The 12,097-nt window shown below is 46.3% G+C and overlaps 1 protein-coding gene across 1 annotated transcript in view; it reads left to right on the top strand.

The window, feature by feature from the left end:
* The window catches only part of FRMD4A (FERM domain containing 4A), a 397,277-nt gene that overhangs the window by 211,496 nt on the left and 173,684 nt on the right, over nt 1-12,097 (top strand).

Here is a 12,097-nt window from a genome sequence, read left to right on the forward strand (position 1 = left end):
CGGTTCAAGTACCGTGTGCTGCTTTGTGTTTTCCCCTGGCTGAAACAGAGTTGTCATTACTGTGGAGAGACTACAGAGGGGAGAGGGGAGCCACCGTGGCCCAAAAGGCCTGTGACATTGCCCTGAGCAGGCTGCAGTCTGGGGTTATTCTGTTAATCAGAGATGCTCCCTAATGAACACCTGCCTGCCTTCCTGAGTCCCCAGAGGGGATCCTGAATAAAGCAGGCTCCCCAGCCGGCTGGGGAGAGCACTTTGCATTTCTAGAGGAGCAATAATTATGTACGCCTGTCAAAGCCTTCCCATTGGGCATCATTGAAATGCATGGATGAGAAGGACTCCCTCCCAGACCGCACCAGCCCTAACATTTGTTGAGGCTGATCTGTATTGTAGGAAAATAATGAAGACACTGTGGAAATAAAAGGAAGAGACTGGGAGAAGAAAAACCTAGAGAAGAGGGAACAGCTGGGAAGCTGAAAAGGTGGTTCTCAGGATGCCCATGGTGGGGTTAAATGGCAGAGACCCTCAGGAGGCCAGAGAAGTGGAGAAGAGAAAGGAAGCCATGAAAGGAATCGACTTTGTCAGTAGGCAAAGGAGATGGGGTAGGAGGAAGAGGTCCAAGAATATAAGGGTGAGGAATAGGGAGACAGACACCCTTTCTCAGGCGTACCAGTGGCTGTCAAGTTCGCAGCACAGCCTCTTACTGGGGCCTGGAGGTGTATGGTGTGGCTGAAGCCCAGACACCCTCCTGCATCACCACGCTGATGGCATCTGGTCCCGTTGTCTGATTCCGTGGGACCACAGTCTGCCTAGTGGTTCTCTGCTTCAAGCCAGCAAGGAGGAGCAGGTCCAGGTGTCATTCTGTCCTATATATATATATATATAATATAATTTGTACACCAAATACATGCTATTTTTTGGTCATTTTGTTGTTGCTACATAGGGCATGTGCACAAACCAGAGAGCAACAGAGAAAGAGGGAAAATGAAAAATTGTCCCCCCGAGAGGATGGCCATGCTGCAATCCCTTCTCCAGTCTCCTCTTGGGATCTTGGGCATGCACACACAAAGCGTGCATTTCAAGCCACCTGGTCCAGGATTCAGACCATGTGGTCGGCCATGGAGGTTCAGTGCCTTAAACTGCACGCCACCTGCTGGCCTGATTTGTGGTTTATTTAACAATTTTAAGTAAGATAAAAAGGTTTTGGAGTCAATGCAGGCCTTGAGCCCTTTGGTAGTGGTGATGTCGGACACACAATTTAGCATTTAGAAGCCCTAGTTGTTTTGAAGATGAAACGAGATGATTCAGAGAAGCTTGCAGAAGATGTGGGAAAGGTGCAGCCGAGGTGAGAGGGACAGCCTTGGAGGCCCCGGGAAGGCTAGACCTGAGCAGTTTGCACTAATGACTGCTTTTTACCTGCCAGAACCCCCTTTCTATTTCTGTACTTTCTGTTTCCTTTCCTTCTTACTTCAGTGCTTTGCAGCCCTGCACAGCCTCGACTAAATAGAATATGAGGAGTGCCAAAAGACTGCAGTTAGGTACTTAGGTCCTGGCCTTACCTATTGGGTTATCGTAAAAGTCATGACATAGTTTTCTGTGCAAAAAATGTGTCACGGCTTTGCCGATGACCCAATAAATTGCTAACAAACGTGGCTTCCCTTGTTCCTGGCAGGCCTCTGGAACCTTTGGAACCTTGGTTTTGCCCTGTAATTTCAGTGAGTGGGTAGATATATCTCTGGCTCTTTACAGAATCCTCATTCTTGGGGTGGGTGACCGACTCCACCGCACTGTAGTGTAAAATTCCCACTTAGGGGACCAGCAGTTGGTGTAATGGCTATACTGCTGGACTCCCATGTAGTCCGGACCCAGTGGCTTAAACTCATGCCAGGTGCGTGTGCGTGCGTGCCCAAGATCCTGAGAGAAGAATGAAGGAGAAAGGATTGTGGCGTGACCATCCCTCCTGGGGGGTGATTTCTCGCTTTCTATCTCTCTGCCTCAGTCTTTCTGGCGAGCGCATGTGCCCTATAGCAAAACAAAACAAAACAAAAAACAAAGAAACCTTCTCAAAAAAAAAAAAAGAAAAATCCCCACTTAGTGTGTAGATTTGGCAATTACTTCTCTACATGCCTCAGTTTCCCCTCTATGAGGGCAGATGGTAACCCTGCGAGTCCCCGGGTCTCCAGTGCCTTGGACTGACTGATAAATCTGCTGGAGTAGACAGTGCAGGCCTGACAGATGCCACACTCAGTAACTGGCCACTGTGGTTCTCAGGGACTGTGTTCACAGCGAGACTTGTTGTGATGTCACCCCACTGTTCCTAAGGTGGAGGTCAAGGATTTCTCTCAGAGCCATTAATGGGCTGGGGTCAAGCAGATAGAGAGGCCTGAGATAAAGAAGCGCTCCCTCTGTCAGGACCGGCCTGCTGCCTAGGAGAGGCGCTCTGCTCTTTGCCCCACCCGTTCTGGGGGCTTGAGAGCCCAGGAAACAGCAAGCTCCATGGTGCCTGGCATCCAAGGGTCCATGATCAGCATGAGGGAAGTAGACTTCCTTTGTCCCCTGCCACAGAGTCCAGGGCTCCACTGGGAAAGGGCAGGAAGGAAGTCAGCGTCCCCAAATCCTCAAGGGGGTGCCCAGAGGGTAACGGGGGGGGGGAAATGCTGTCTATCACACACAGAAGCTGCGAACAGTGATCTCTGATCTTGTGCCTCCCCCTCTGCACGCCCCTCCCCAGGAATCCCGGCAGTCCATAGCACTTGCTCAGCCAATTGCAGAGTCCCCAGGGCACAGACTGGGGCAGTACAGTGACAGGCAGGGCTTCAGGGAGGCCATGTTCAGGCTGCACGTATTCAGAACTGCCCTCCTGTGCCCCACCTCTCTCACTCTAGGTTTTCAGGAAAGTGAACCCTGTCAAAAAAGGCCCTGACCGACCACGCTTTCTGCCCACTCCCTCTTCCGGAGGCGTGGTAGCGTGATCCATGGTAACACTTTCTGCCAGCTCACAGCTGCACACTTTCCAAAGGCAGGGAATCACCGTCCATTGGGTCACAGGGGCCCCAGTGAGCTGATGGGCTGCTCTAGTTGTGTCGTTGGGCAGGCTGGTCCACCCCTGGCAGCTGAGCAGTCCCTGCGCCCTGCAGTGAGAATGAGATGTCAAAACGAGGGAGGTGTGTTGAGAAGATCCATCTTCAGTCACAACTATGATTCCTCCCCAGACCCAAACAGAGCCATTTGATGGCTGCTATTTGAAGTTTTATTTTATTTTTAAATTTTATTTATTTTTTTAAAAGGTTTTTGCTATAGGGCGCGTGCGCTCGCCCGACAGACAGAGAGAGACAGAGAGACAGAAAGCGAGAAATCACCTCCCAGGGGGGATGGCCATGCCGCAATCAACTCAGATGAGGCAAATCTTTTGATTTAGAGTCTGTGAGATGCTCCAAGGGAATGGTGGCTAACAAGAAGGGACTCGAGGGGAGAGTCCCCTGGCTGAGCTGGTCATTTTGCAGAGACCTGGCCCAAGGTCAGCTCTGAGGTAAGGGCCACCTGCCTTCCTCTCCGTGGAAGTCTTCAGTTCTGTGAAAGGAGAGCATACGTACCAGTGACGCAGTTGAACTCAGACCCCTGTGTCTCAAACAACCAGCAGATGCCAGTGTCCTCTAGGGGGGCTGCAGGCCAGGCACAGCGGGGGCTCCACGATCTTCAGGATTTCAGACTCAGTGTGTGTGTGTGAGTTTTCTGGAGTTCTTTGATTTGTGCCTTCAGCACTCCGCTCTCTGCTCTGCCTTCACCATCTTCTCTCCCTGCTCTCCCATATGTGTATCTGTCTCAGAAATCCCTGTCTCCTTTAGAAAGAGACATGCAATGGCGTTTAGGTCCACCTGGATAATTTAGGATGAGAGCCTTAACACATCTTTTAAGGTAATATTCATGGGTTCCAGGGATGAGAATGTGAATATACATTTGGGGGCCACCATTCAGCCTAATATAGGACACAGCAAATTAGGTCACATGAAGCTGACCACTCCACGAGCGTCTACATACCAACCAGGAGTGAGATTCATGTGGTAAATGCTATAGGAATGCAGAGGAGAGAGACCATTAGGAGGTGGTTGGTCAGGGAGGCCTTCGTGGAAGAAGTGGTCCTTGAGCAGGATATAATTTACACGACAAGGGAGAGGAGAGAGGATGGTGTGTACAAAGATTTGGAAATCAAAATGAGATCAGAGTCTTTAATCCAGCACACATAGATTAAACAGGAATGCATGTCTTAGCAGGGAACTGGACAAAAGTGAAGTTGGATAGGTAAATTAGGACTAGATTCAAAGAGTAGCTTTAAACACCGGGGTGGCACGTAGAACTTCATACCTTTTGGAAGTTTTTATCTTCTTCGTTTCTCCCTTGAGTGATAGAGAAAGAGGAAAACAGCACCTTCAATAGCATCCCAATACCAGAATTGACCCCTGTGTAACCCAGCCCCAGATCATGGACACGCATGTGCCCAACATAGTCAGGGAGGTCACCAGACACAAGCCCAGACCCTTCCCATGTGGGTCAGTCTCACAGAGCATCGCACTTTACCTCTGAGCCATCACCTGACCCCCTAAAATGTTTGTAAATGATTCCTAAGTGATATGATGAAGGACTGAAATAATAATGAACACATATGACACTCGTCATGTGACAGGCACTGTCCTAGTGCTTCAGAAAGATCATTACTAATCCATTTAATCCTCAGTACAGCCTGGGACACAGGTATACTCATTATCCCATTTTGCAGCTGAGGAAACTGAGGCACGGAGGTTGAGGGTCTCATCTGAGATTCTGTAAAAAAGACAGGAAATGTTAAGGGACTAGATTTAAGAGAGCAGGGGGGGTCCGGGTGGTTGTCCAGCTTTTTAGAATGAGCGAATAAGACTTTGGGGAATGCTGGGTACTTACAAGAAAGGAAGAAGCTAAATTTAATAATATAAATAATATTCTAGGATATCTATTCCATCAACCTCAATTTTTTTTCCTTTTTTTTTTTAACCCCAGAGGACACATATGCACATGAGGGTGATGGGTAGGGGGGAGAGCAAGAAAGAGAACGAAAGAGAGAGGGAGCAACCCCTCCCCCCCGACAGGCCTGGTCACACTGCAGTTCTTCATTGTATCCTATTCGAATGCCATTAGTTTTCCGAGTCACAGAGGCCAGGCACCCAGACCCATGGTTAGCCACGTGGGATCCAGCTTCCTCTGCACTGCGCTTACGGGGCCAACTCTCCATCATCTTCAGTCCTTCATTTTCAGATGGGAGGACTGGAACCCGACAATGTTATATAAGTTGCCCAAGATCGTTTATCTGGGATGTACACATGCCAAGGTTAAAGTGGTAGCAGAATGTAAAGCGATAGTAAATATGTTCTGTGAACATTGGAGAAGGGCCACTTCATCTTCTGCTTCCTGGAGGAACTGTTGTCACATGGCAGCACCTTACAGCCCCATACACACCTGTTGAGTGCTGTTTTGATCATAGTAGATAGTCATGTCCCATCTGGAAAGAAGAAGCCAAGAAGAAGACAGAGCTGATCTAGAACCCTGTAATATGCTGGGTATGTGCACAGATCCCCCTGCAATTGCCCCGAGCCCCCAGGAACAGATCTGGTCATGGAGTCAGAGCTGCAGTGACAAAGAGCTACTCGACCTTCCTCCCTGGAGCCCATGACCAGAGCCCAGGTTCCCAAGCTGTAAGTGTGGGAAAGTCTGTCTGGTTCCACTCCGCACGGCTGCACCAAGCAGTGCATCTAGAGGGGCACGTTTGTGGGGAGAGCTCCTTTGTCAGATATAAGGAGAAATAAAGACTGAGAGCCATGGATAAAGGATATGAGAGAGAGAACGGGAAGAGAGCAGTGACTGAGCGAACAACGTTAATTACAGGCTGAAAGAAAGTCAGTCTCAAATGCCATGACCTCGTAGAACCTGGATGGTCCTCATGACCCGGAAGAGACTGTTTCTAACCGCAGATGCGCAGGGCTAGTTTTGCTTGCATCAGTGTTTAGGCTCTGCCGGTTCATCCTGGAGAACTTGGTTGGACTCCAGGCTGCCTTTCTGGCTTCCCTTCCTGCCGGATCCCAGCAAAGGTTCACAAATGTTTACAGCACGAGTAATTGACAAATTATCATCAGCAGGATTCTGTAAACATCCTTTCTAGGAACATAATACTAGAAAGCTTTCTGCTTACCTAGCAACTTTTTCTAAATGAATTTAAGAAACTCGCCAGACAATGTAGTTGATTAATCACCATTCTGTCAAGGTGGGATATTATCTTAACTGGCAAGGTCAGGAAGTCAGGAGGTTGATGTATTCAGTGGTTTTTAACCAACTATGCAGAGACTTAAAGATTCAGTGCCTGAGTCAGGATAGGCTAGGTTATGCTGTACTGACAAATATCCCCCAAAGTCTTGTTAAACACGGAGGTTTATTTCTCACTCACACTGCCGGCCCATCAGGTATTGGCTGGGAGCTGTTGTTCTCACTGACAGAGCAGCTACCCTCCAGGCTGTTGCCAGTCACCTTGATGATGGAAGAAAGTGTGCAGATTTTAAAGGGATTTAACATTCAGGAGCTCTAACTGCCACATCTCCTGGGATCTGTTCTCACTTTCTTCACTGCCTTTTATTTGTCCACCTGTAAATGGTGGGTGAAAAATTTAGGTTTTTCTTCCTTGAGAGTGATGCATCTAATCCCTGATAATTATTGTCTAAAGTAATAGAACTGATTTTTAAAATTTTTTAACAAAAGGGCCTTCAAAAAATTTATGTTAATGTATATTACAAAAAAACTTAATGCATGGATTCTAATTTAATTTTTTTGCACCAGGAAACACTTGTACAGAATTAACATTTTCTAATGAACTTTTTTTTTTTTGAGAGGTTTTTGCTATAGGGCACGTGCACTCGCCAGACAGACAGAGAGAGACAGAGAGGCAGAAAGCGAGAAATCACCCCCCAGGGGGGATGGCCACGCCGCAATCCCTTCTCCTCCTTTCTCCTCTCGGGATCTTGGGTATGCACGTACACACGCCCGGCGTGAGTTTAAGCAGCCAAGTCTGGGACTTAAACCGTGGTCGACTACATGGGAGTCCAGCGACATAGCCATTATGCTACCCATAGTTCATTGGTCCCTCCAATGAACTTTTGAAGTCCCCCATACACCCAAATAGGTACAACCCTTGGGAAAAAGTTCATTTGAAAGGATAAAGTTTATTCTGGTAATGCTGCTATAGCTGAGAGCTCTTAGTTTCCTTTAGTTCATGAATCACCAAAAAACACCTCAGTTTCTTGTTATAAAACTTACAATATAAAAAGGGTGTGGTGACGGGCTAAATTAGAGACATATCACCATGGAGATGATTTGAAAAGGCCAAAAGTCAGCTACCCCAGGCTCCCTACATAGCATGTGTTATTCTGGCAAATTCTTCAATGAGTTGAGTCATCTCTTTAGTTATGTAGGCCCAGAACCCTGATGTTTTCATCCTTAAAAAATCACACTAATCAAGTTGTAAGTACTGATGTATAATCCATAATGTCGGTGTACTCGTATAAAGTGATTGAAACGGCCCTCACCCAGACAAGTCCTCAAGGCTCATGGTCCTTGAACTTTCCCCCAGGAAGCAGAGTCAGCAGAGGCAGGATGGCAGAGAAGGGTTACCCACATGGGCTTTGAGACCAACCAGACCTCAGGAGATTTTTCCTTTTTTCTTTCTTGTTTATTGCCCCCTTAACTAGGGTAAACTATAGCATAAAATTTACCACTTTAACCATTTTCGTGTGTTCACATCAGTGGCATTAAATACAAAATGGGGAGGGATCAGCAGATGGCATAATAGTTATGTCATTGGACTCCCACGTAGTCAGCCGTGTTTAGAGTCCGGACCTGGTGGCTTAAAACTCACACCGGGCATGTGTGCAAGTGTGCCCAAGATCCCGAGAGGAGAATGGAGAAGGGATTTCAGCATGGCCATCCCCCATGGGGGTGATTTCTCACTGTCTGTTTCTCTGTGTCTTTCTGTCTCTCCAACAAGTGCATGCACCCTGCAGCAAAAATGCAAAACTCTCTCTCTCTCCATACATACACACACACACAGAAACACAATGAGGGGCCAGCCAGGTGGTGTGGTGGTTAAAGTGGCTGGATCCTACATGGCCATCCAAGACCCAGTGGCTTGAAAAACATGCCGGGTATGTGCATGCAAAAATCCTAAAAGGAGACTGGAGGTGAAGGGGTTATAATGTGGGATGCTTTCTCACTGTCTCTCTCTTTCTCTCTGTTTCTCTATGGTGAGTGCACACACCCTATAGCAAACTAAAAACTTAAAGAAAAATTTTTAAAAAGAAAGAAAATACACAATGTGTTCTAAAGCACAATACATTAAGTCACAGTGTCGTGTAACAATCACCCTATTTCCAAAACTTTCGTCATCCCAAATTCTGTAGCTATAATGCAGTAATTGCCACACACACACACACACACACACACACACACACTCCCAGCCCCTGGTAATCTCTGTCTACTGTCTCTGTGAATTTGCCTATTCTAGTTATGTCATGTAAATGAAATGTGTGCTTCTTGGGTCTGGCTTCTAGCTTAGCATAATGTCTTCAGGGTTTATCCTTGTTGCAGCATGATATCACATGAGTCAGAACGTCATTCCTTTTTGAAGCAAAATAATATTCCATTGAGCATATCCAGACCTTGTTTTGCACCCCAGTTTGGGTGTGAGACCAAGCACAGCCTGCCCGACATGTCCAAGTCTCAGACTCTTTATCAGGAAATGAGCAACCATCTCTGTTTAAAATGATGATGAGATCATACTCAGGGATGCTCGGCCTCATATCCAGGACATGGAATGTCTCAGTGAGTCCCTAGAAGGCACGACATTGGAGAAGGTTAAATGTAATACAATCAGTCACAAAAGACCCATGCCTCCCTTACAGCCATTAAAAAGTTGTACCATTGGGCAAGGAGCCCAGTACTCCACGCCTATTGGCTAAGATCACGTTTGTTTCCTGGGTTCATCTTCCTTCTCCAGGCTACCTCTTCAAGCCCCTCCCACACACCACCTTCCACTCACTCCCACCCAGTCTATGGAACAACAAATACATTGAATCGTGTTATAGATACATTATACCAGCCTTAAGAGTAATTCTCTCTCTTCCTGGGTAAAGTTTTGTGTCCCTAATCAAGTCCACCAAGATGTTAGCTTTAAAGTTTAACTCTCAAAGAGAAAGACATTTTTCTGTCATTTCCAAGTTTGGGCTGAATCTCTCACCAGAACCCTTAAGAACTTTTAATAATTGCTTTATCCTCTCACCTCATTTTATAAAACCAGGTTGACTCACCATGATCACCAATCCTCCTTCTCTATCCCAATTCACGAGACTTGATTTAAAGTGATTTGGGACATTAAAAAAAGTTGAAATCCATTCTAAGATCAAAGTTTATCTCCAGGGACGATGCTATTATAAATCTGACATGAGCTTTAAGGGCAAACCCAAAAGATGATCAAAAATGGTTTAAGAAATAGCATGCATCATAGAGATACTGTGACTTCTTTGAAAGGGATAGCAATGATGTGGACAGATAAATTATTGTATATTTCAATTTAAAAATCAATCACACTACCTCACAGTCACAACCTATATGTGAAACACTTTATAACTGAGCGCCTGAATACCCCATCGGAGTGCGGGTGCTAGGAACAGAGCCCGCAGGAGCGCACAGCAAGCAGAGCATTTAAGTGGAGCTTCATGAACCTCCCTCACCTTGCATCCTACTCTGTAATTGAGCAGTGACATTCTGAGACATACCACGCTTTCCCCACTGCAGGGTGGAACTTCTACTATTAATGAAGGAGGGTGTGACATAAAATCTCGAATTCCCTGTTGGTTACAGAGATTGCCTTTTCGCTTTTTCAAAATTTAGTGTGAATGGAAGTGTGGAAGAGTAAATGGTATTCATTTATCGAGATGGATTCTCCTGCTGATTTCTGTCGTCTGGGGAGGAAACTCCACCACAGCTTCAAACCCACACCCGTTCTGGTCAGTTTAGGAGGTTTTCACTGGGGATCTGATGACTATTGAGGCATGGAGGTTGCCACCCTTGAGCCCAGGGCTGAGGCAGCAAAGGGTAGATCGTCTGCTTGTGTTTTGTAGACTGAGCACTCGCTCTTGCTCTGTGGCCTGATGAAAGTCTGAGGTCACTCTTTATCAGTAGGGAGGTGCTGTGTCTTGCTCATTTTTGTACCTTCTGCTCTATTAACTAGAGCCTTGCACATAGTAGGCATTCAACAAAGAAACAGCTGTTGAATTAAAGAAAATGCACCTGTCTTACCCTGGTTGGGCTGCCTTAACAAAATACTATAGACTAGGTGGTTTAAACAACAGAAATGTACTTTTTTTATTTGAGAGACTTTTATTATGGGGTGCATGCGTTTTACCAGAGAGACAGAGACAGAAAGTGAGAAATCACTCCCTGAGGGGATGGCCATGCTGCAGTCCCTTCTCCTCTATTCTCCTCTTGGGATTTTGGGCATGCACGCACATGTACCCAGTGTGAGTTTTAAGTCACCAGATCCAGGACTTGAACCACAGTCTACTATGTGGCAATCCAGCAACATAGCCATGATGCCACCTGCCGACCCCCAGAAATGCATTCTCTCACAGTTCTGGAGATTGGAAGTCTAAGGTCAAGGTGCCAGCATGGCCAGTTCCTGGTGAGAGCTCTCTTCCTGGTTTGCAAATGGCCACCTTCTTGTTGTCCACATGGTGGAAAGGAAGCCGCAAGCTCTCTGATGTTTCCTTCTTACAAGGGCACTAATCTCACTGTGGAGGCCATACCTTGTGACCTCATCTAAACCAACCCCCCCCACACCCGAAGGCCTCATTTCCTAATATCATAGGGAGTTAGGGTTTCCACAGGAATTTTAGAGAGCTGCGAACAGCTGAGCCCGTATGAGCACCCAAACAGTGAAATAAGAAACCAAACTGTCATGCAACTCTTGATTTACAGCCAATCTATCCTCCTCAGAGAGAAGTGCCTAACCACCAGAGTAGAAATAATACAGTCAGGGAAACTGAAAAATCGCATTCACAAATGCATACCTGTTCATGCGCACACACTTTTCTCTTCTGGAATCTTTATTTTTGCTCGAAGCTTAGAGATGTCCGGGTAGTGTGCTTGGAATGGAACTTCAGTCCTCCAGCAAAGGCAGTGTCTTCCTATGCATGACCTGGACGCTGACTGAGAAATATTCTCTTTCAGTCCCGTATCCCCATCAGACAGCATATCCCTTCCCATCACCCCACCACCACCACCACCACCCAGCTCGGTGCTTAGTGTCCTGTGACCATCTCAACAGTGATGGATCGAGGTGAATAATGTATTGACAATGCTTATAAACATTCACTAGATTGTATGCCTAAATCTCTGAAGAATTTCTTTAAATTGGCAGTGATTTTTAAAAAAGAGTTTATAACAAGACAGATGTCATGTAAAGCCTGTTCTTCTTTGAAAAGAAAAATGGAGGGTGAATTTTTACTTTATTTTAAAATACTATGCTCAAGGCTCTTTGACCTTAATTTTAACAATTGTTGTAGTTGGATACTTTTATTGTTTACATTTAAAATTATGGGAGCATAGAGAACAGTCAGGGTCAGAGTCTCAGGAGCCAAATGACCAGAGTTCAAGTCCCAGTCCCAACACGTGCTTGGTCTCGGGGTGCCCCTGCCCTCCCTGTACATTAAAGTTAATAATAGGACAACCTTATAGGGTTGTGATGAGGATTAAAGATACTGGAATTGGTAAAATGCTTAAACCAATGCCTGCCACATAGCACATACTATATAAGCATTTATAAACATATTAATTTTTATAAATAAGATATCCTCCCTGTCTGTTCAACATAAAATGCAGGGAAGGAGGGCCAGCCCATGGCCCAGCAGTAAGGCAGTGCTCTGTGATCCTGGACCCACACAAAAAAGTCCCAGATTCGTTGTGCCCGCTGTGCGTGTGCACTCCTGCCCCGGATCCAGGCCGGCTGAGGCTGGGGGTGGATCATGGTATG

This window comes from Tupaia chinensis, unplaced genomic scaffold (assembly GCF_000334495.1).
Source record: "Tupaia chinensis unplaced genomic scaffold, TupChi_1.0 Scaffold000285_1, whole genome shotgun sequence".
In the NCBI taxonomy this organism is placed as follows: domain Eukaryota; kingdom Metazoa; phylum Chordata; class Mammalia; order Scandentia; family Tupaiidae; genus Tupaia; species Tupaia belangeri.